Raw genomic sequence first — 17,132 nt, forward strand, 5'->3', positions numbered from 1 at the left:
TTTTCCAATGAGTCAGTTCTTTGCATCAGGTGGCCAAAATATTGGAGCTTCATTTTTAGCAATAGTCCTTCCAATGAACATTTATAACTGATTTCCTTTAAGATTGACTAGTTTGATCTCCTTGCTGCCCAAGGGATTCTCAAGTGTCTTCTCCAACACCACAGTTAAAAAGCATCAATTCTTTGGCTCTCAGCTTTCTTTATGGTCTAACTTTCACATCTATACATGACTACTGGAAGAACAATAGCTTTGACTAGATGGACCTTTGTCGGCAAAGTAATGTCTCTGCTTTTCAATACGTTACCTAGGTTGGTCATAGCTTTTTTTCCAAGGAGTAAGCGTCTTTTAACTTCATGGCTGCAGTCACCATCTGCAGTGATTTTGGAGCCCAAGAAAATAAAATCTGTCACTGTTTCCATTGTTTCCCCAGTCTATTTGCCATGAAGTGATGAAGTTAGTTTTTTGAATGTTGAGTTTTAAGCCAGCTTTTTCACTCTCCTCTTTCATTTTCATCAAGAGGCTCTTCAGTTCCTCTTCCCTTTCTGCTATTTTAATTTATTTACTAATGCAATTTAGTTGTTTCCAGGTGGCACTAGTGGTAAAGAACCTGCCTGCCAGTGCAGGAGATGCAGGTTCGATTCTGGTTCAGGAAGATTCCCTGGAGGAGGAAATGGCAACCCATTCTAGTATTCTTGCCCCAAAAAGCCCATGGACAGAGGACCCTGGTGGGTTGCAGTCCATAGCGTTGAAGAGTTGGATATGACAAATGCAACTTAGCACACACACACAGAAGCTTCATTTCTTTGCTGGCTGTTGTCTGGAAGTTCTACTCAGTTTCTTGTTGTGTAATCCTCTTTACTTGGTGACGTCACTAAAGCCAGCAAGAGAGAGTGTCTACAGAGAGAATGTGCTGGCAAAACAGGAGTTACAATCTTCAGCCCATCAGCTTTGCCTTATATTATTATTATAAGCAAGTCACAAGTCCCACCCAATCCCAAAGGGAACGAATTACATAAAATGAATACTAGAAAGTAGGGAGAATTGTTAGGTAATTGTTGGAGTCTGTCCACGACATATAGGGCCATTTTAGATTTACTATTTATTCCTATATAACTTTTGGCAAGTGTGTTTTTTAAGGAATTTTTCCATTTCATCTAAGTTGTCAGATTTATTGGCATAAAGTTATTCATGCTATCCTCATTATCTTTTTAAATATTTGTTGAATGATATTCTATTTTTCATTCTTGATATTAATGATTTGCATTTCCTTTCTTTTTTTCTTTACCAGTCTTACTATGGATGTGTCAATTTTATAAATATTTTCAAGGAAATGAACATAGACTTTATTTTCTCTATGATTTCCCATTTTCTAGTTCACTGATTTCCTCTCTTATTTATTGTACTATTCCTTTTTCTTTTTACTTTTTCTATCTTCTTTTCCACTTTTTAAAATAGTTTTTTAAAGTAGAAGCTGAGATCATTAATTTTAAGCTATTTTTGTTTTTCAAATATAAGTCAAAATTTTAGAATTATTTCTGTGAACACTTAATGAACACCTTTTACAGAACATCAGAAGAGTCTATGCAATTCAAAGTCCCTGAAGCTAAAATTTCATTTGGTTAAAATAATCCACCTCTTCTACTATTGGATTTAAGATGCACATCTCCCACCCTCCAAATTTTAGCATCTCTGAAAATGGAATAAATCTTATAAACTATAGGTGTGGCACCTCATAATTGTTATTAGCTAGGCAGAAGTCATGGCACAGTCATCATTGTCTATGTAAGCATAGACTTGGCAACGATGTATTACCAGCCTTTCAGTTGAGTCATTTTGCATGTCTGGTACCTACATTGATTTTCAGTGTTAAAATACTATACAATGATTACATTGTCATCAGTACTGAAACCAAAAAATAGTGTATGTTCAGAAAAACAAGAAAAGAAGGGAAAATGTAACATCAACAAAGCAAACCTTATAGGAAGACTGCTTGTAATTTAATGTTTCAGTTCAGTTCGGTCGCTCAGTCGTGTCCAACTCTTTGCAACCCCATGAATCACAGCATACCAGGCCTCCCTATCCATCACCAACTCCCGGAGTTCACTCAAATCCATGTCCATCGAGTCGGTGATGCCATCCAGCCATCTCATCCTCTGTCGTCCCCTTCTCCTCCTGCCCCCAATCCCTCCAGGCATCAGGGTCTTTTCCAATGAGTCAGCTCTTCGCATGAGGTGGCCAAAGTATTGGAGTTTCAGCTTCAGCATCAGTCCTTCCAATGAACACCCAAGACTGATGTCCTTTAGAATGGACTGGTTGGATCTCCTTGTAAAGAAAAACAAATTTATTTCATTGTAGTTTCCTTTTTACATGTGTATTATAATTACATTTTGTAATTAGTACACATGTAATATTATATTTACATGTGTATTTACTTCAATATTATAGTAATATTGAAAAAAAACTGTGTCTAAATCATAGCTAAAATAAAAAATTTAAGTGGTGAGAAAGCATTGAGTCATACTGTAATTGTAAGAATTATTTTTCCTGATGTATATTCTGTTGACAATGTCTCTATTTAATGAAATATAGGTAACCTATTTAGTTCTCACATACATGCCCTTGAAGTTGCTATTATTCATTTCCAGTGATGAGAAGATTGAGGTCCAGGGAATTAAATTCTCCAAGGTAACACAGCTGGTAAGTGGCAGATCTGGGATTAGAACATAGGCTTCTGAGGCTTGAGTTTCTGCTTTAGGCTTCACTGATGGCTCAGATGGTAAAGATCTGCCTGCAATGTAGGAGACCTGGGTTTGATCCCTGGGTTGGGAAGATCCCCTGAAGGAGGAAATGGCAACTCACTCCAGTATTCTTGCCTGGAGAATTCAATGGACAGAGGAGTCTGGCAGTTTACAGTTCATAGGGTTGCAAAGAGTCCGACATGGCTAAGCTACTAACACACTATTGCTTTGGCATCTCAGGAAGAGAGGAGAAGTTTCTTGTTCAAGATCCTCATCAACTAAAAATGTTAGATTTTCCAGACAACTCTTGGCCTTGTCTCTCTCCTACTTTACCACCATTATGGATAAAGCTTAAACTTATTAAACTTGAAAGTGGTTCCATGATCTAACCTCAGCCAGCTCTTGCCTAACTCCTGCTCTTCAGCAACATGGAATTAGTGTCCCTATATATGTCCATATCCTGGTCATTTCTGGTTCTAGTCTCCTATTTAATTCATCTTTCTTATTTTTTTAAGATCTATTTTTTCTTTTGATGTGTACCATTAAAAAAAAAGGCTTTATTGAATTAGTTGCAATATTACCTCTGTTTTATGGGTTCTCTTTTCTGGCTGTGAGGAGGCATGTGGAATCCTACCTCCTGACCAGGGATCAAACCCTCACCCAAAGCTTTGGAAGGCAAAGTCTCAACTGCTGGATCACCAGAGAAGTCCCAATTGATCTTCCTTTCACTCCTAGAAAATTCTAACTATTTTTTCCTTGTCTGAAGTTATTCATGTTAATCCCTTGTATAAAAACTAGTTGACATAGTAGGCCTAATGGCTATCTTTTGAAAGGCCTGATTGCAAGGCTGTCCCTTGAATGGTATCTGGAAACTTGGACTTGGGAAGGGGTTCCAGTCATTTCTAGAACCGATGAGTGTCTAAGCTGTTTATGGAAATGATACGGTTTATGCTGAACACTTGTTTTCCTTTTGGGATTCTGGAATATTTGCACATTCTAGGCAAAGGATGCCTAAATGAGTATCCCCCAGGAAACTTCATGGGCTCCAAGTCTCTAACCAGCTTCTCTGATTGGCAGTAATTTGTGTGTGTGGCCACACTCATTGCTGGGAGAATTAAGTTTGTTAGGAGAGGACTCCTGGAAGTTCATCTGCAGTTTCCCCTGGATTTCTCAACATGCATGCCTTTTCTTTGCCAGTTTCACTTCATATCATTTCACTTTAATACATAGCTATGAATGTTCGCTAAGTTTATTATAAGTTCTCCTAGAGAATCATGAAGTCTGAAGGCACTCTTGGGGGTCCCCAGTATACCCCTCTGTTGAGAATCTCTTCCAGGAAGCCAACTCTGAACCTCTCCTAGACCATTTTGTTGCATTTGGTATACTTCCTTAGGTCTACTATAAATCCTGGGGCTCTCTATTATTACACTTATCATATCATTTTACTGGGGCTTCCCAGATGGCGCTACTGGTATAGAGTCTGCCTGCCAATGCAGGAGACACAAGAGACCTGGATTTTATTCCTGGGTTGAGCAGACCCCTCTGGAGTAGGAAATGTCAACCTACTCCAGTGTTCATGAAGTGGGAATACTGGGAAATTCTATGGACAGAGGATCCTGGAAGGCTACAGTCCAAGGGGCTATAGAGTCAGACACAACAGAGTGACTAAGCAGCAGCAGCTGCTGATAGCTTATGGAACATCGTGAAGATCAGAGAACAAGACTTGTGTATCAGAGTCAGGGGAAAATGCCCACCCACCCCATGGGAACTTTTCTAGAGGAAACAGTTATGAAGTTTTACCCATTTTTAGGAAAATATGGCTGGCCTGCATGTCAATGTTCCACCATGCTGGAATTTTATAATTATAGGGACTTTGTCTTTCATCCACTGGTCTGTGATTTTCTGGAGGGCAGAAACTGTGTTATATTCATCTTTATATTTGCATGCCTGTTACACAATGGAGGTCAATTAATATTTGTTGAATGAATACCTTGACCAATCTGAGATAGTCTTTTGATTGCTAGTAGTATCCATAATTAAAATAATTGACAAGGAAGTTTGGAATGTACTTGGAGAATTATTTTTTAAAACATGTACTTACCTACACAGTTAGTTATTAAATTGTTTCAACTTTCAGAAACGACTTAAGAAACACACACTGTATATTATATTTTAGGTGAGAGTTTTGGGTATTTAAAAAAAAGAAAAGAAGAGGGTTAATTTGATGTTAACATTAGGAAATTAAATATAGGCCTCAGCTTTGTCATTCTGCAAAATGGTGCTAAAGATATCTGTTCTTCTAAATCCACAGTCATGATAAGAAATAAAGTTGCCTAGGGTGATGCTTTGTGAGAAGGTGCTAGGTAATTCCAGGTGTTTATCAGTAACTTATACTTAATTAATTCCAAAGAAAATGCATCTATCACTTTTGTGGATTAGCTATTGATTGGAAACTTACACTCTTGTTCTGGTGTGCCTCTTTTCTTTATACTTTCATAAAGATGACATTTGGATTTATTTTCTTCCTTCTTTCATTGTTTGCTAATGCCTTACTTTTCCCTCCCACAGTTATATAATCAACTTTCTATTTTTAACACTGTACTTCTGACAAAACCAAATCTGAGCTTTAACAGATACATTTTCATATCTCGGAAGTTACCTCAATGATTCACTCTGCTATGAACTGAATATATTATGCATCTTTTTGATTGTTCTTACTCTTTAAAAAGGATATTGAGTTTCTTGAGGTGTGATTTTTCAAGTTAAAATTAGAGCTAGGAAAATATACCTTCTTTGGGTGTGTTGGGGGTTGTACGGCAAGGAGTGGAAGTTGTTGGTAACAGGATAAAATAGGTTCAGCTTCACTTGGCTAATGTTGTAATTATCTCTTATATTTTCTAATCATAAAGGGGGTGAGTATGTGGGAATAGCTGGTAGGGAATTGATCAACGTCCGTGTCATTCACTTTGTGAGGACTTTAGCTGATCTCAGTCTGTTCAAAACACCCTTCTTAGCTACTCTCCCTGAGTTGTTAACAGCTGTTATCCTGTTAAGGAGAAAATAGTGCGTGAGACCCTGCTTTCAGCCTTGGAAGACTCATGGAATTAAACCCATCGAGATAATTGCTTAACTCTTCTCTTCATTTTAGTTTCTATACCAATTTTGCCTGAATCATATATAATTTAAAAAATTATTGCATGTGACATGTGGAAATATTTTGGATTATTGTTTTAACAGTAACAAAAGCATCTGTTTCATAATAGAAAGTCCAAAATTAAGGTTGAAATATTCAGACATAAACTTGTAAAGAATCTCCTGAGATAACCTTTTTTAAAGAATAAAAACATTATTTAAATTTTTGTATTGCTCAAGCCTTATTTAATTTACCAAGATAGAAAAGATATGTCTAAATCAAGCTGATCATCTAGACTATAGAAGAAAAAAATCCACAGAGGTTAAATAATAAAATCAGTTTGGAAAGATTCAGCCGCCTCACTCTGAAATGTTCTTGCTCTCATGCTCTTTTTCTTCTCTCACTGAAATAAACTATGAATCCTTAAATTATCTGTTTTCTAATCATGGGCTTTTAACATTAAAAAAAAAAAAGCCAGCATACTTCTGGTAATGTTCTGATTTTAAATTTTGAGATATTTTAGGGTTTTTGTTTTTTCATCAGATCAATGCACTGTCCCAAATTTTGATTTTATGATCCTATCTTAAGCTTTGAATGATGCCTAAGTATTATAACTTAGTATAATCCTTTTCAGATATATTTATACTGATACAGCTTTCATGGCTTTCTGTTGTACTCTTTTTATAAGTCCTACCTTCAAGATGTTTCCTTTATTAAAAAAAGATGACTTCCTAACATTCTGATATTGCAACAGAAACAAGGACGAGACCTAAACCAGACGTACACTTGGTGTGGTGAGGAGAATATAGAGTAATAGCCAAACGATGCCATCATTCTGCTTTCCGACGTCTACTGTTTCTTTTCACGTTGCCATTGTTCAACTCGGTAAAGAAGCAGGAACAAAGTCCTATTCTGTGAGCTCTGCGTTTCTTCTGCAGGGAAACAGCTAAATGTTCGACATCTTAGTGTGAAAATAACTATTGGTAGAACAAAAGACTCAAACCAAGAATCTGACTCACACTTGAAGAAATATTTTAGCAACAAAGTTCAAGCTGTATTATTAATAGGAAGCTGAATTCTTGCTGATCATAAACACGTGTCTGTGGACAAATAAAGGCTACTCTAACTACTATTGCCACCCCCCCCCACCAAGATGTCTCATCCCAGCTTTTACATTTCATTTTATGTTTTTATTGAAGTAGAGTTGAATTAATGTTTTCTGTTCAGCAAGGTGACTCAGTTATACACACACACACATACACACACACACACACACATATATATATACACACACATACCTTCCTTTTCATATTCATTTCCATTATGGTTTATCACAGGATATTGAATATAATTCCCAGCATTATACAGTAAGACCTTATTGTTTAGGTACCCTATATATACCAGTTTCCATCTCCAGCCTTTACATTTCTGATTTCTGCTCAGAATTCCAACCCTCTGAGGCAGACTGTGGGCGCTAATAGCTCTAGAAAACTGAGCAGTGTCTGAACACACAGTGATTGATTCTTGCTCTAATTGCAATAGCTTTGAATGAGAAGTTACCGTATGAGAAAGATTATTTATTTTAAAATGGCAATCAAAATAGTCATATTTTCAAGAACGCTCTGGCTTAATAACCATTTTTCTATGGTTGTGATATATTTGTAAGTGTTGAAAAAAAAGACAGCATCAGCAAAAGGCTAATTGAAATGTAAAGATATGTGCTTATTATTAGGTTCTTCAATTGGTTATTTTTCACCACTTGTTTTATTAACACACATCTTATGTTACACGTTGCTTTAATCTCCTTTATTAAGACTAGCTGAAAAGTCCTGTCATTGTGTATCATTTCAATGCCTCAGGATCCATGTTTTGTTGAATTTTCTATGCCAACTTCTTTTGACGTGAAAGTGAAATATTGTTGTTTGGGTAGATGTGCGAATGGGTCTAGGGTGGGTGTTTTATATAAAAACAATCACAGAAAATCAGTTATGTGAGCAAATTCTATCTTCAGGCAAAATAACACTTTTGCTGCAAATGATCTCTCTCTGTAAATGTTCTCTGATCATCACTTTCTCTGGGCTAATGTGGTCCTTTCTCTTTGCTCCCCTCCCTTTCATGCCCCCCAACTCCAATAAAACCAAAAATACTATTGTGTGAATGGAGAAACACACATACTTCTTTCCAGAGGCACTTTTATCGAAAAGGGAATACACCCCACACTGTTTTACCACTTTGACGCAGCTTCGGTAAAGAAGAAAGAGTTAAGTTCTCGGTCTGCAGCTGATCCATGCTTAAGCAGTTCACTGGGGCATCATGGTTATAAATGTGATAGAGTATCCAGGGAGCCTTGCATGATTTTATACTATTTTTCATAAATAAGTAAAAATGCATCAGACGGCATTCCTACTTCCCAAGGAATGCACAATTAAGGAAGGCAGAGAAAAACGAGATCGAGAATGTGGGACTCTGGCTTCAGTCCTGTGGAGGAAAATGTGTTCACTTTTTTCCTTTTTGTTTTGCTTTTGCTTTACTCAGTCCTCTGATTGAGTAATGACAATAGTTCAGTAGGAAACCACACAGGAAGAAAATCATGCCCCAGAGCACATCAGTAGTAAAAGTAATTAGTTCATTGTTAACATCAGGGTGCTGTTAACAAGCACACGGGCCCTGCTCTCTGGCTAAGCTGCTGCGTATTATGATAGCCGACTCCAAAATAAAAATTACTTTGTGCAGCAGGAAGAAGAGCGGGGATTATAAGCTTGGAAAAGACGAAATTTGGGGATCGAGGATATTTTTCAAAAGCATAATCAGAATCTACAAATGCAGCCTCGCCTCCCAGATCTGGTCATTATGCACCACATGTGTATTCAAAGCATGCATGCTTATGAGAGGCACAGAGGCAGAGGAGAGAGCGAGAGAGGAAGAGAGAGGAGAGAGAGAGAGTGCGCCAGAGCAAGCTAGTGAGTGCGGGAGACTGAGCAAAACCATTATTCTACACAGCACCTAGGGAACACAAGATCTAATTGGAGAATCAATAACTGAAACCCCATTTTAAATATTCTGCTCTATTAATTCTTCAGGTTAATAAAAACTGCCCGCGTGATGATATTTGGGGATATAGATATTCAGAGTTGGATTACTTTTGACAAGAGCGTAAGGAATCTATTCAAAGCTGATTTTCCCCCCTTTTGTTCACTGAGGACCTGCAGAATCTAAGATAAAAATGGCAGTTGTCCTGAGGGCACCCTGAGGCATGTCATTAAAATTGGAATTTGATCCTCTTTTCATGGTTACTTGGGACAATCTAGCACAGGAAACCTGAAAACTCATCAGTTTTCCAAAATATGACATGCCCTTGACTTTGTCAGTTTGGCTGCCATAGAGCAGCCCTGGCTATTGCATAATCCCTTTAGATGTCACTCTGTCTTCAGAAATGCATCCTGTAGATCTCCCGTGAAAGATGAGAGACTGGAACTTCCTCCTGGCGCCTTTGCCCAGTTGAAGCACTTGCTTCTCTGTTTCCCATCAAAGAGAAATTCCATCACAGTCTTCCAGTAAAAGGCCAGTAAAAGGCTTGTGTTTTAAAAGAAATGAAGCAATTTACTAATTGTACTTCATGTCAGTTTGAGAAGTGTTTTCCATCTACCCGTTCAAGCATCCCAGGTAATGGGTTATTTTGGATTTTAAAGCTGCAGTGTGTGGTAGATTAAGGAACCACAGAGAATCTTAGAGAAAATTCATTGCCATACAAAATTATGTGTCTTACTATTGTCCATTTGTTTCCGTTCTTTTGCTCTGTTTTCTAAATGTTAATTTCCACTGATAAAAGCTTTCTTCATTTTATTGTTTGAGTCATGCAAAGTTGGAGACTGCACAAAACTAGAAAACTGGTGCCCTGGGGTTGCTAGGAAGATTTAATGTGTATTTCACAAGACAAGCTCCAGGGACCATAGTTTTCTTTTAACTATTAGTTAAATTCTTGAATGATTCTGTGAACCAAGGCTTCTTCTCACATTTTACCCTAATCCTTGTTTGTCCAGGATGAATGATAAGGAGAATCCCCATCTCTGAGCTATATGTATTGCCATGACCTGAGAGACGTTTGAGTATTCCCAGCAGTGAGAAGAGCTTTTCATGAGGAAAGGCCAAAACTCTAACCCCAGGGCAAACAGGAGGCTTTTCCAAGTAGGGAGTGTGTGAGTTAGTTTTTTTTCCCACATGCCTTAAAACTAACTCCTCTTTCTATAAAAGTGAAAATAAGAAAAGCGCTTTGGCTATTGAACTTTACCTGCCCACTGAAGCTAGCTGCATTTTGATAGATGTTGCCTGTTGCAAATATTGTCAGGTTAAGACAGTACAGGGGCAACCACGTGACCAGCTGATGTGTAGAAGGATAGGAATTCAGCATGGCTGGCGAGGCTAGGAAGTTCTGGTTGTGCTTGGGTCTTTTACTTGGGACATTCCTCTGCCTATGCAGAATTTTACATAATAGAGCTTCAGCTGGTTAAAAGTATTGTAAGTACACAAAATTTCTATACAAGTTTAACTCCCTTGTTGCTATCAATTTATTACCCATCACATGATAAAATTCACCTTTGGCAGAGGTGCTTAAAAAGATCTATTTCTACAAATCATCTCATTCCACAGGGCTAGCTTTTTAGAACTTTTTGTTAGACTGTAGATCCAGCACTCAAGTTAAATAATGTGTACAAAATGGAGTAACTTTGAGTAAGCAAGATCTTGTGCAAATCTTTACCATTGTTTCTTGTTATTAGCCAAGTATTTCATGTAACCTAATCAGCCTGTCTTTTACTTTGCTTTGTTGTAAGGCTTTACATATGTTTCCCCTCCCACCTGGGATGCTTTCTCCTCCTATACTTAGCCTGCTCTCAGAAACAGCTCTGAAGTCAGCTCCTGCTAAAGGCTTTTCCTGATGTGTTCAGCTTTCACTTTGTGTGCATCTGTGTGATGTTATAGTTCATAGTTCACTATTGCAGAAACTTGAATATCTTGTAAATTAATGACTGTGCCCCCAAACCTTGGAGAAACATCCTGTTATGATACCTTTTGCTTGGCCTTAGTGCTATGAAGGGACTCCAGTGGCCAAGTTAGCCCTCCTGGGAGTATTTCTTGATAAACTCTTTGCTCATGTGGGTGGGTTATTGAACATAAGCAATTAAGGCTACTATCTTCTCTTCCTTTATGGTCTGTAGGATGCCTAATACTATGTCTGCTGCCGCTGCTAAGCCACTTCAGTCGTGTCCGACTCTGTGCGACCCATAGACGGCAGCCCACAAGGCTCCGCCGTCCCTGGGATTCTGCAGGCAAGAACACTGGAGTGGGTTGCCATTTCCTTCTCCAGTGCATGAAAGTGAAACGTGAAAGTGAAGTCGTTCAGTAGTGTCCAACTCTTCACGACCCCATGGACTGCCGCCTACCAGGCTCCTCCACCCATGGGATTTTTCCAGGCAAGAGTACTGGAGTGGGCTACCATTGTCTTCTAGTGCAGCTCAAAAAGTTCTTATAGCTCAGTAAAGTAGAACTGAGTATTAACCATATGCAAAGCACTAGAGCTAACATAGGGCCTCCCCAATGGCTCAGCTGGTAAAGAATCTACCTGTAATGCCATAGGAGACATGGGTTCCATCCCTGGACCTGGATCCAGGAAGGTTCCCTGGAGGAGGGCATGGCAACCCACTCCAATAGTCTTGCCTGGAGAATCCCATGGACTGAGGAGCCTGACAGGGTACAATCCAAAGGGTCGCAAAGAGTCTGATATGACTGAGTGACTAAGCATGCATTCAGAGGTAACATGAAAATGACAACATGCCACTCTCTGATGGCCACTTCGACTCTAGATCAGGGATTGGCAAAGGCATACTGCCCATATGCCAATCTGGTCCACCGTCTATTTTTTTGTTTTAAATAAAGTTTTACCTGTATGCAGCTAAGCTCATTTACTAATATGTAACCTGGCTGATTTGGGGCTATGATGACTGAGTTGAGTTGTTTTGACAGAGACCACATGGCTCACAAGACTAAAATATTTATTATTTGGCCCTTTACAGAAAAAGTTTGCCGATCCTTGACCCAAATCTTTGCAATGACTTTAGGAAGAAGACAACTATTAGATTAAGACTAGTGTAAAAACAAACCCAAATGAACTATTAACAGATAAATTATAAAAGTACAGTATTGAGCAACTAAAAAGGCAGCTTCTTCCCATGACTAAATATTTAGGAACTTGTATTTTCAATGGAGGAAAAAAAAAGAACAAAAATCCAAAGTCTAGAGGATTAGGATTAGCATTTCTTAAATCTACTTAGAACAAGTACTGTTTATATATGACATAATCATTTCATTTATTTACTCAACAAAATTTGTTGAGAGATTGCTTTGTTCTAGGCACTGAAGCCAGGGATTCAGTGAAAAGCCAAACTAGAAATGGATAATTTTCTTCCCATTTCTTCCATAAGAAAACAGAGTCTCTGTAATAAGAGGCTTAGCTAGGCCTGGAACCCAATATTCTGACTTTGCTTTCAGAATACTCAACTCAGTAGTCATTACCATAGGAGACACAGATTGGAAAAAAATATATAGTTTACTATAAACATCATCTTTCTCTCCAATGGTAAATTTATTGGTTTGTGATACCCTGTCTATTGATCCCCATAAATTTTCAAATATGAGATAATCTAAGTGTGACCCTGGTACTGATATTTATTAGCTGTATGAACACTGCTTCTCTGAATCTCACTTTCCTCATCCTTGCGCTATGGTGGTTTGTGCTCAGTCATGTCTGACCCTTTGCGATCCTGTGGACTGCAGCCTACCAGGCTCCTCTGTCCATGGAATTTTTCAGGCAAGAATACTGGAGTGGGTTGCTATTTCCTACTCCAGGGAATCCTCCCAACTCAGGGATTGAACCCATATCTCTTGTGTCTCCTGCATTAGCAGGCAGATTCTTTGCTGCCTCATCCTTAGAATGTGGGTAGATAATATCTAATTTGTAGTTTACAGAAGGTAATCCAATAGGACACTCTACTCTGAAACTAAACGGCAAAATCCTGAGCAGTTTAAAGTTAAATATCTGAATTTTAAAACTTTATATTTAGAGAATCTTTGCCTAGCATGTGGTAAAGCATATTTAGATGTGAATTCATAAGTTTACTAACAAATATTTACTGAAAGCCCACCATATGTAATCCAGCCTGGCACTCCCATTTTCTAGCTTGTGACCTACTTGCTTAACGCTGAGTCACACTGTCCTTATTGTACAAATGGGGAGAAATGATACTGGCCTAACAAAAGATGTTGTGAGAATTGACAAGACATGTGAGGGCATCTAGCAAGACCTCTACTTTGTATGAGGGGCTCCAGAAATGTTAGTCTCCTTCCTTCTATCTGTATCCACTTGAATATTAAAATCCAATCAGGATCCTATTACTACGATTAGGAAGCAAATCAAGCTGTAAAAATATGAGGGAAGAAAATGCCTAAATTTTTTAACCAATCCAGCCACACTGTGAAAGGGTCATACTTTCCAAGGTGACGCCATTGATGAAACTGCAGGGTTCTCTATCTGAGAAAAATCTGTTAACACCTCCCACCAAAAAATCCTGTTTCTTTGCGTTGGTTTGAAATGTGAAGACAGAAGAGCACCCATTTTATCGCTGTAGTTGCCAGGAGCGACTGGACAAATTACATGTAAAAATAATATTTAAGGGTCAGGTAATTATTCTAGTGACTTGAGGGAATTATCTTGGTAATAAAAGAAACACTCTCTTATCTCTTCTTAATTCTGAAATCTAAACTTCGTTAGTGCCAGTCGGCTTTAAAATCTGATGACAGTGCTGCTGGCTGTCGTTCCATGATGTTAGAGAAAGTGTTGAACACTTAATGAATTCAAGGGTGTGTTTTTAGTGATGAGAAGTGCTGTCTTGTGTTAACAGTGTCAGTATGAGAGAGACTTGAAGGCACCAAAGACTATGTTTATATAGGTACTCTTTCATGTCGGGTGCTACACTTATTGCTTTTGATTAAGATGTATGATTGAGTTACTGGATATGACATTTGTTGAGAGAAGGAAGATTACCATGGGTGAAGTGTAAGAGAGTAAAGAATGAGGTGGTGGATGAAGTGTGAATGAAAGGTTACATGCATTGATGTCTTGTTTATTTGATTTAGGGGTTTGAGATAGAATCAATCTATTTCATTTTTTTTAGCATGTTAGGAAAATTGTTTTTAAAATGTACCTTCCAATACATAATCAAAATATATCAAAATAGACTTTGGAAGTTAGCTTAAGTTGTAGAAAACTGTGCATTGGGGGCTGGTGGAGACGACACTTGGGGACACTCCCCTTAGGAAAGCTTAGGCTGCTCTCAAATGTATTATTCAATTTATATTTACCATATTCCACTGCAATAGGTAAAGCCAGATCTTTTTCATGAAGCCTAAATGCTTCAGATGAAAACCCATTTTATCTGCTATTTTCCTGGAACACTGTGAATGCAAACCAAACTCATCATCTCTGAACACAGAAATTAAAGAATGAAATGGACTATAAACTGAAGCTGAACAATCTAATTTCACTGTTGCCGTTAATATGGTGAAAAAACCCTCAAAACCATGGACATTTAAAGGGCAGAAAATAAATGCACTGTTTGAGGTTGAATTCTCTAAATAGCACCTGGATTTTGGCAGCCGAAAATGATGCTAGAATCCACAATGAAGAACTGAAAATTCTCCCAGAGCTAATCTTGCTCTGAATCTACACACTCACTGTCTCCGACTGTTTGCTAATTCTGCTTTGCTAAGAGTAAGCTGGGCATATTATCACTTCCATTTTACAAATGGGAAAAAGGAAAGAATGGGGTGCTAAACTGTCCCAATTTATAAAGTGATTCAGTGGCAGGGTCAGAAATAGAAAACTAGATCTCCTTACTCTTAGACCAGAGCTCTATTCGCGAAACCAAATTCCCACTCTCCGGTCCATTCTAAACCGGTTTGTTTATTTTCATCCTCAGATAAGCCCCAGCATTGGGGTTATTAGTGCTCTTCAAGTGGTCTGGGCTGGCTTCCCCCACCCGAAGCACACCAGGGACTTATGCTTCTTTCTGTTTTCTAATCAGGGCCATTCACTGCAAAGCAGTTTTGCCCTGCTCTGAAGCCTGTCTGCCTCATTTTGTTTTAGAATGAATTATAAATTGACTAAATATTTCTCTCTAAATTAAAAAAAGAAAAACACAAAAACTTTAAAAAGTGACATCTAATTTTTTAACTCTGTGGATCTTTTAGGACAAAATTTCATAGTTTACTAGGAAATGTTAACTCCTGTGACGAATGAAATAAATATTATCTTCATTTTGAACTAATTCAGATGGTTGTCCTCATTGGTTTAAAGTAGAAAACTTTTAATGTATGTTTGCATGTCCCTGGGTATGTGTGTTTACGTCTGTATCTAAACATACGGATATATACACCGAATCAAAGGAAATGTTACTCTTTTCTCCTTTCTATTATTATTCCTTCTGCTCTATTTTTCTATCCATTCCTTGTTAAGAGAATGACGTTTGTTGTTAGCAACATGGGAGAGATGATGGTAAATCAGTTAGTGAACTTTGCTGTTGAATCCCAGAACACAAAAACAAGTCTTAACAAAAGCTATATTTTTCCTTCTCCCCTACACAACATTATTTAAAATTGCATTCATTTTAGGATTTCTACTGAAACACATAGAACCGAAGGTCTGAAACTGTCTATCAGAACGGCCTGGCATTTAGCAATGCCAGCCTCACTCAAAAATGACTGCCTGACTCCCTGGGACCCCAGATCAAGTGATCTGCCAGAGGGCATGGATAGAATCTGATATGAAGGCAGCCTATTGATTCTTTAGATTACCTCCTTGGGAAACTAATTATTGTTTAATCTTTATATGGGTGGATTTTTGTATTTGAAAATCTACTCTTTTTTGTCAACAAGAGAAATATTAGTTTTGATCCTCAAAGTTCTTGCCTCTGATTTTAAAGGGATATCACTTTAGTGCTCCATCCTTTATGGTATCAATAAGCTACCGGAAAAGGTGGCAAATAAATCCCATAGAAAGTAGTTAAAGAAGATCAAACATAACCTTCACTGCAGAAGTAGAGGTGTCTATTCTTCTTTACTTGAAAAAAAGATTCTGACTTGGAGATGCCCTCATCTGTTAGGGAGCCTGACACGTTCTTTTATTCTTCCACTAATATTTACATGAAAATCAACTTTTATTGTTTGCTGCAATTGATTGTGAGCTTTGATATATAGGAGGCAGGTTTCAATTACAAATCAAATGCTTGCTTAGTAGATTCGTAACCAGTTATCACATTAAAAGCACAAATAATACAATATACTTGGTCACTGGAGAAGGAATATTAATGAATTATGAACTTTTAAGGAACAGGGTTGCTAAGAATTTTAAGGTAATTTAATCTTGCTACAGTGCATTCAGTTGAAATATGCTTTAAAATTACTATCCATCTTTGCTATTTGGGGGTTATTTCATTTTTCAGTATCGTGGGCAGAGATTTAAAGATACTTAAGAAAGATTATCCTTTGAAGTATATTTCATTTACCTTTCTTTTAGACATATGAAAAATAAAATTTAAATTTAACATGTTTGGGTCTTTGAAATTTCTGAATGCTTATATTTTATGTGCAATATCATATTATTCCAGTTAGAGTTTTCACAACAGAAATAATTTAGTACCTTGGGTACAAATCTTATCGTGAAGAACTTTATGCTAACGTGGCAATTGGGTAATGAGGGGTTTGTAAACCGAGTCAGAGCATGTAATTCTCCTCATAGGTTGCTCTCTATCGAGATTTTATGACTTTAAGTACTTCATGATCAGTAAATAATAAATTCAATTTACCGGATAGAAGTTTTGTCACTTAGAAATACTCACTTGGAATATATATTTCTTAATTGGCATCAATGGCACATTTCCCAGGAAGCATAACAAAATGGATCATTTAATAGATGCCCAATCTCTCCATCCATCTATCTATCAGTGCGGCACATGATGTTTTGACTTTAATATGGTAATTATCTCAGGCTGACTTCAGAGCAGGAAGCTGCCTCCCACACAGCAGTGCTTAATTACTTTAGACTTCAGCTTGCCAAGTGAAAAATTGACTGTTTTTTTGCACATTGCATGGAATTGAAATGATTTCATTGTCATTTCATTTGAAATACAGCCTGACATCAGCATAGAATCATG

This window comes from Oryx dammah, unplaced genomic scaffold (assembly GCF_014754425.2).
Source record: "Oryx dammah isolate SB20612 unplaced genomic scaffold, SCBI_Odam_1.1 HiC_scaffold_28, whole genome shotgun sequence".
Lineage (NCBI taxonomy): Eukaryota > Metazoa > Chordata > Mammalia > Artiodactyla > Bovidae > Oryx > Oryx dammah.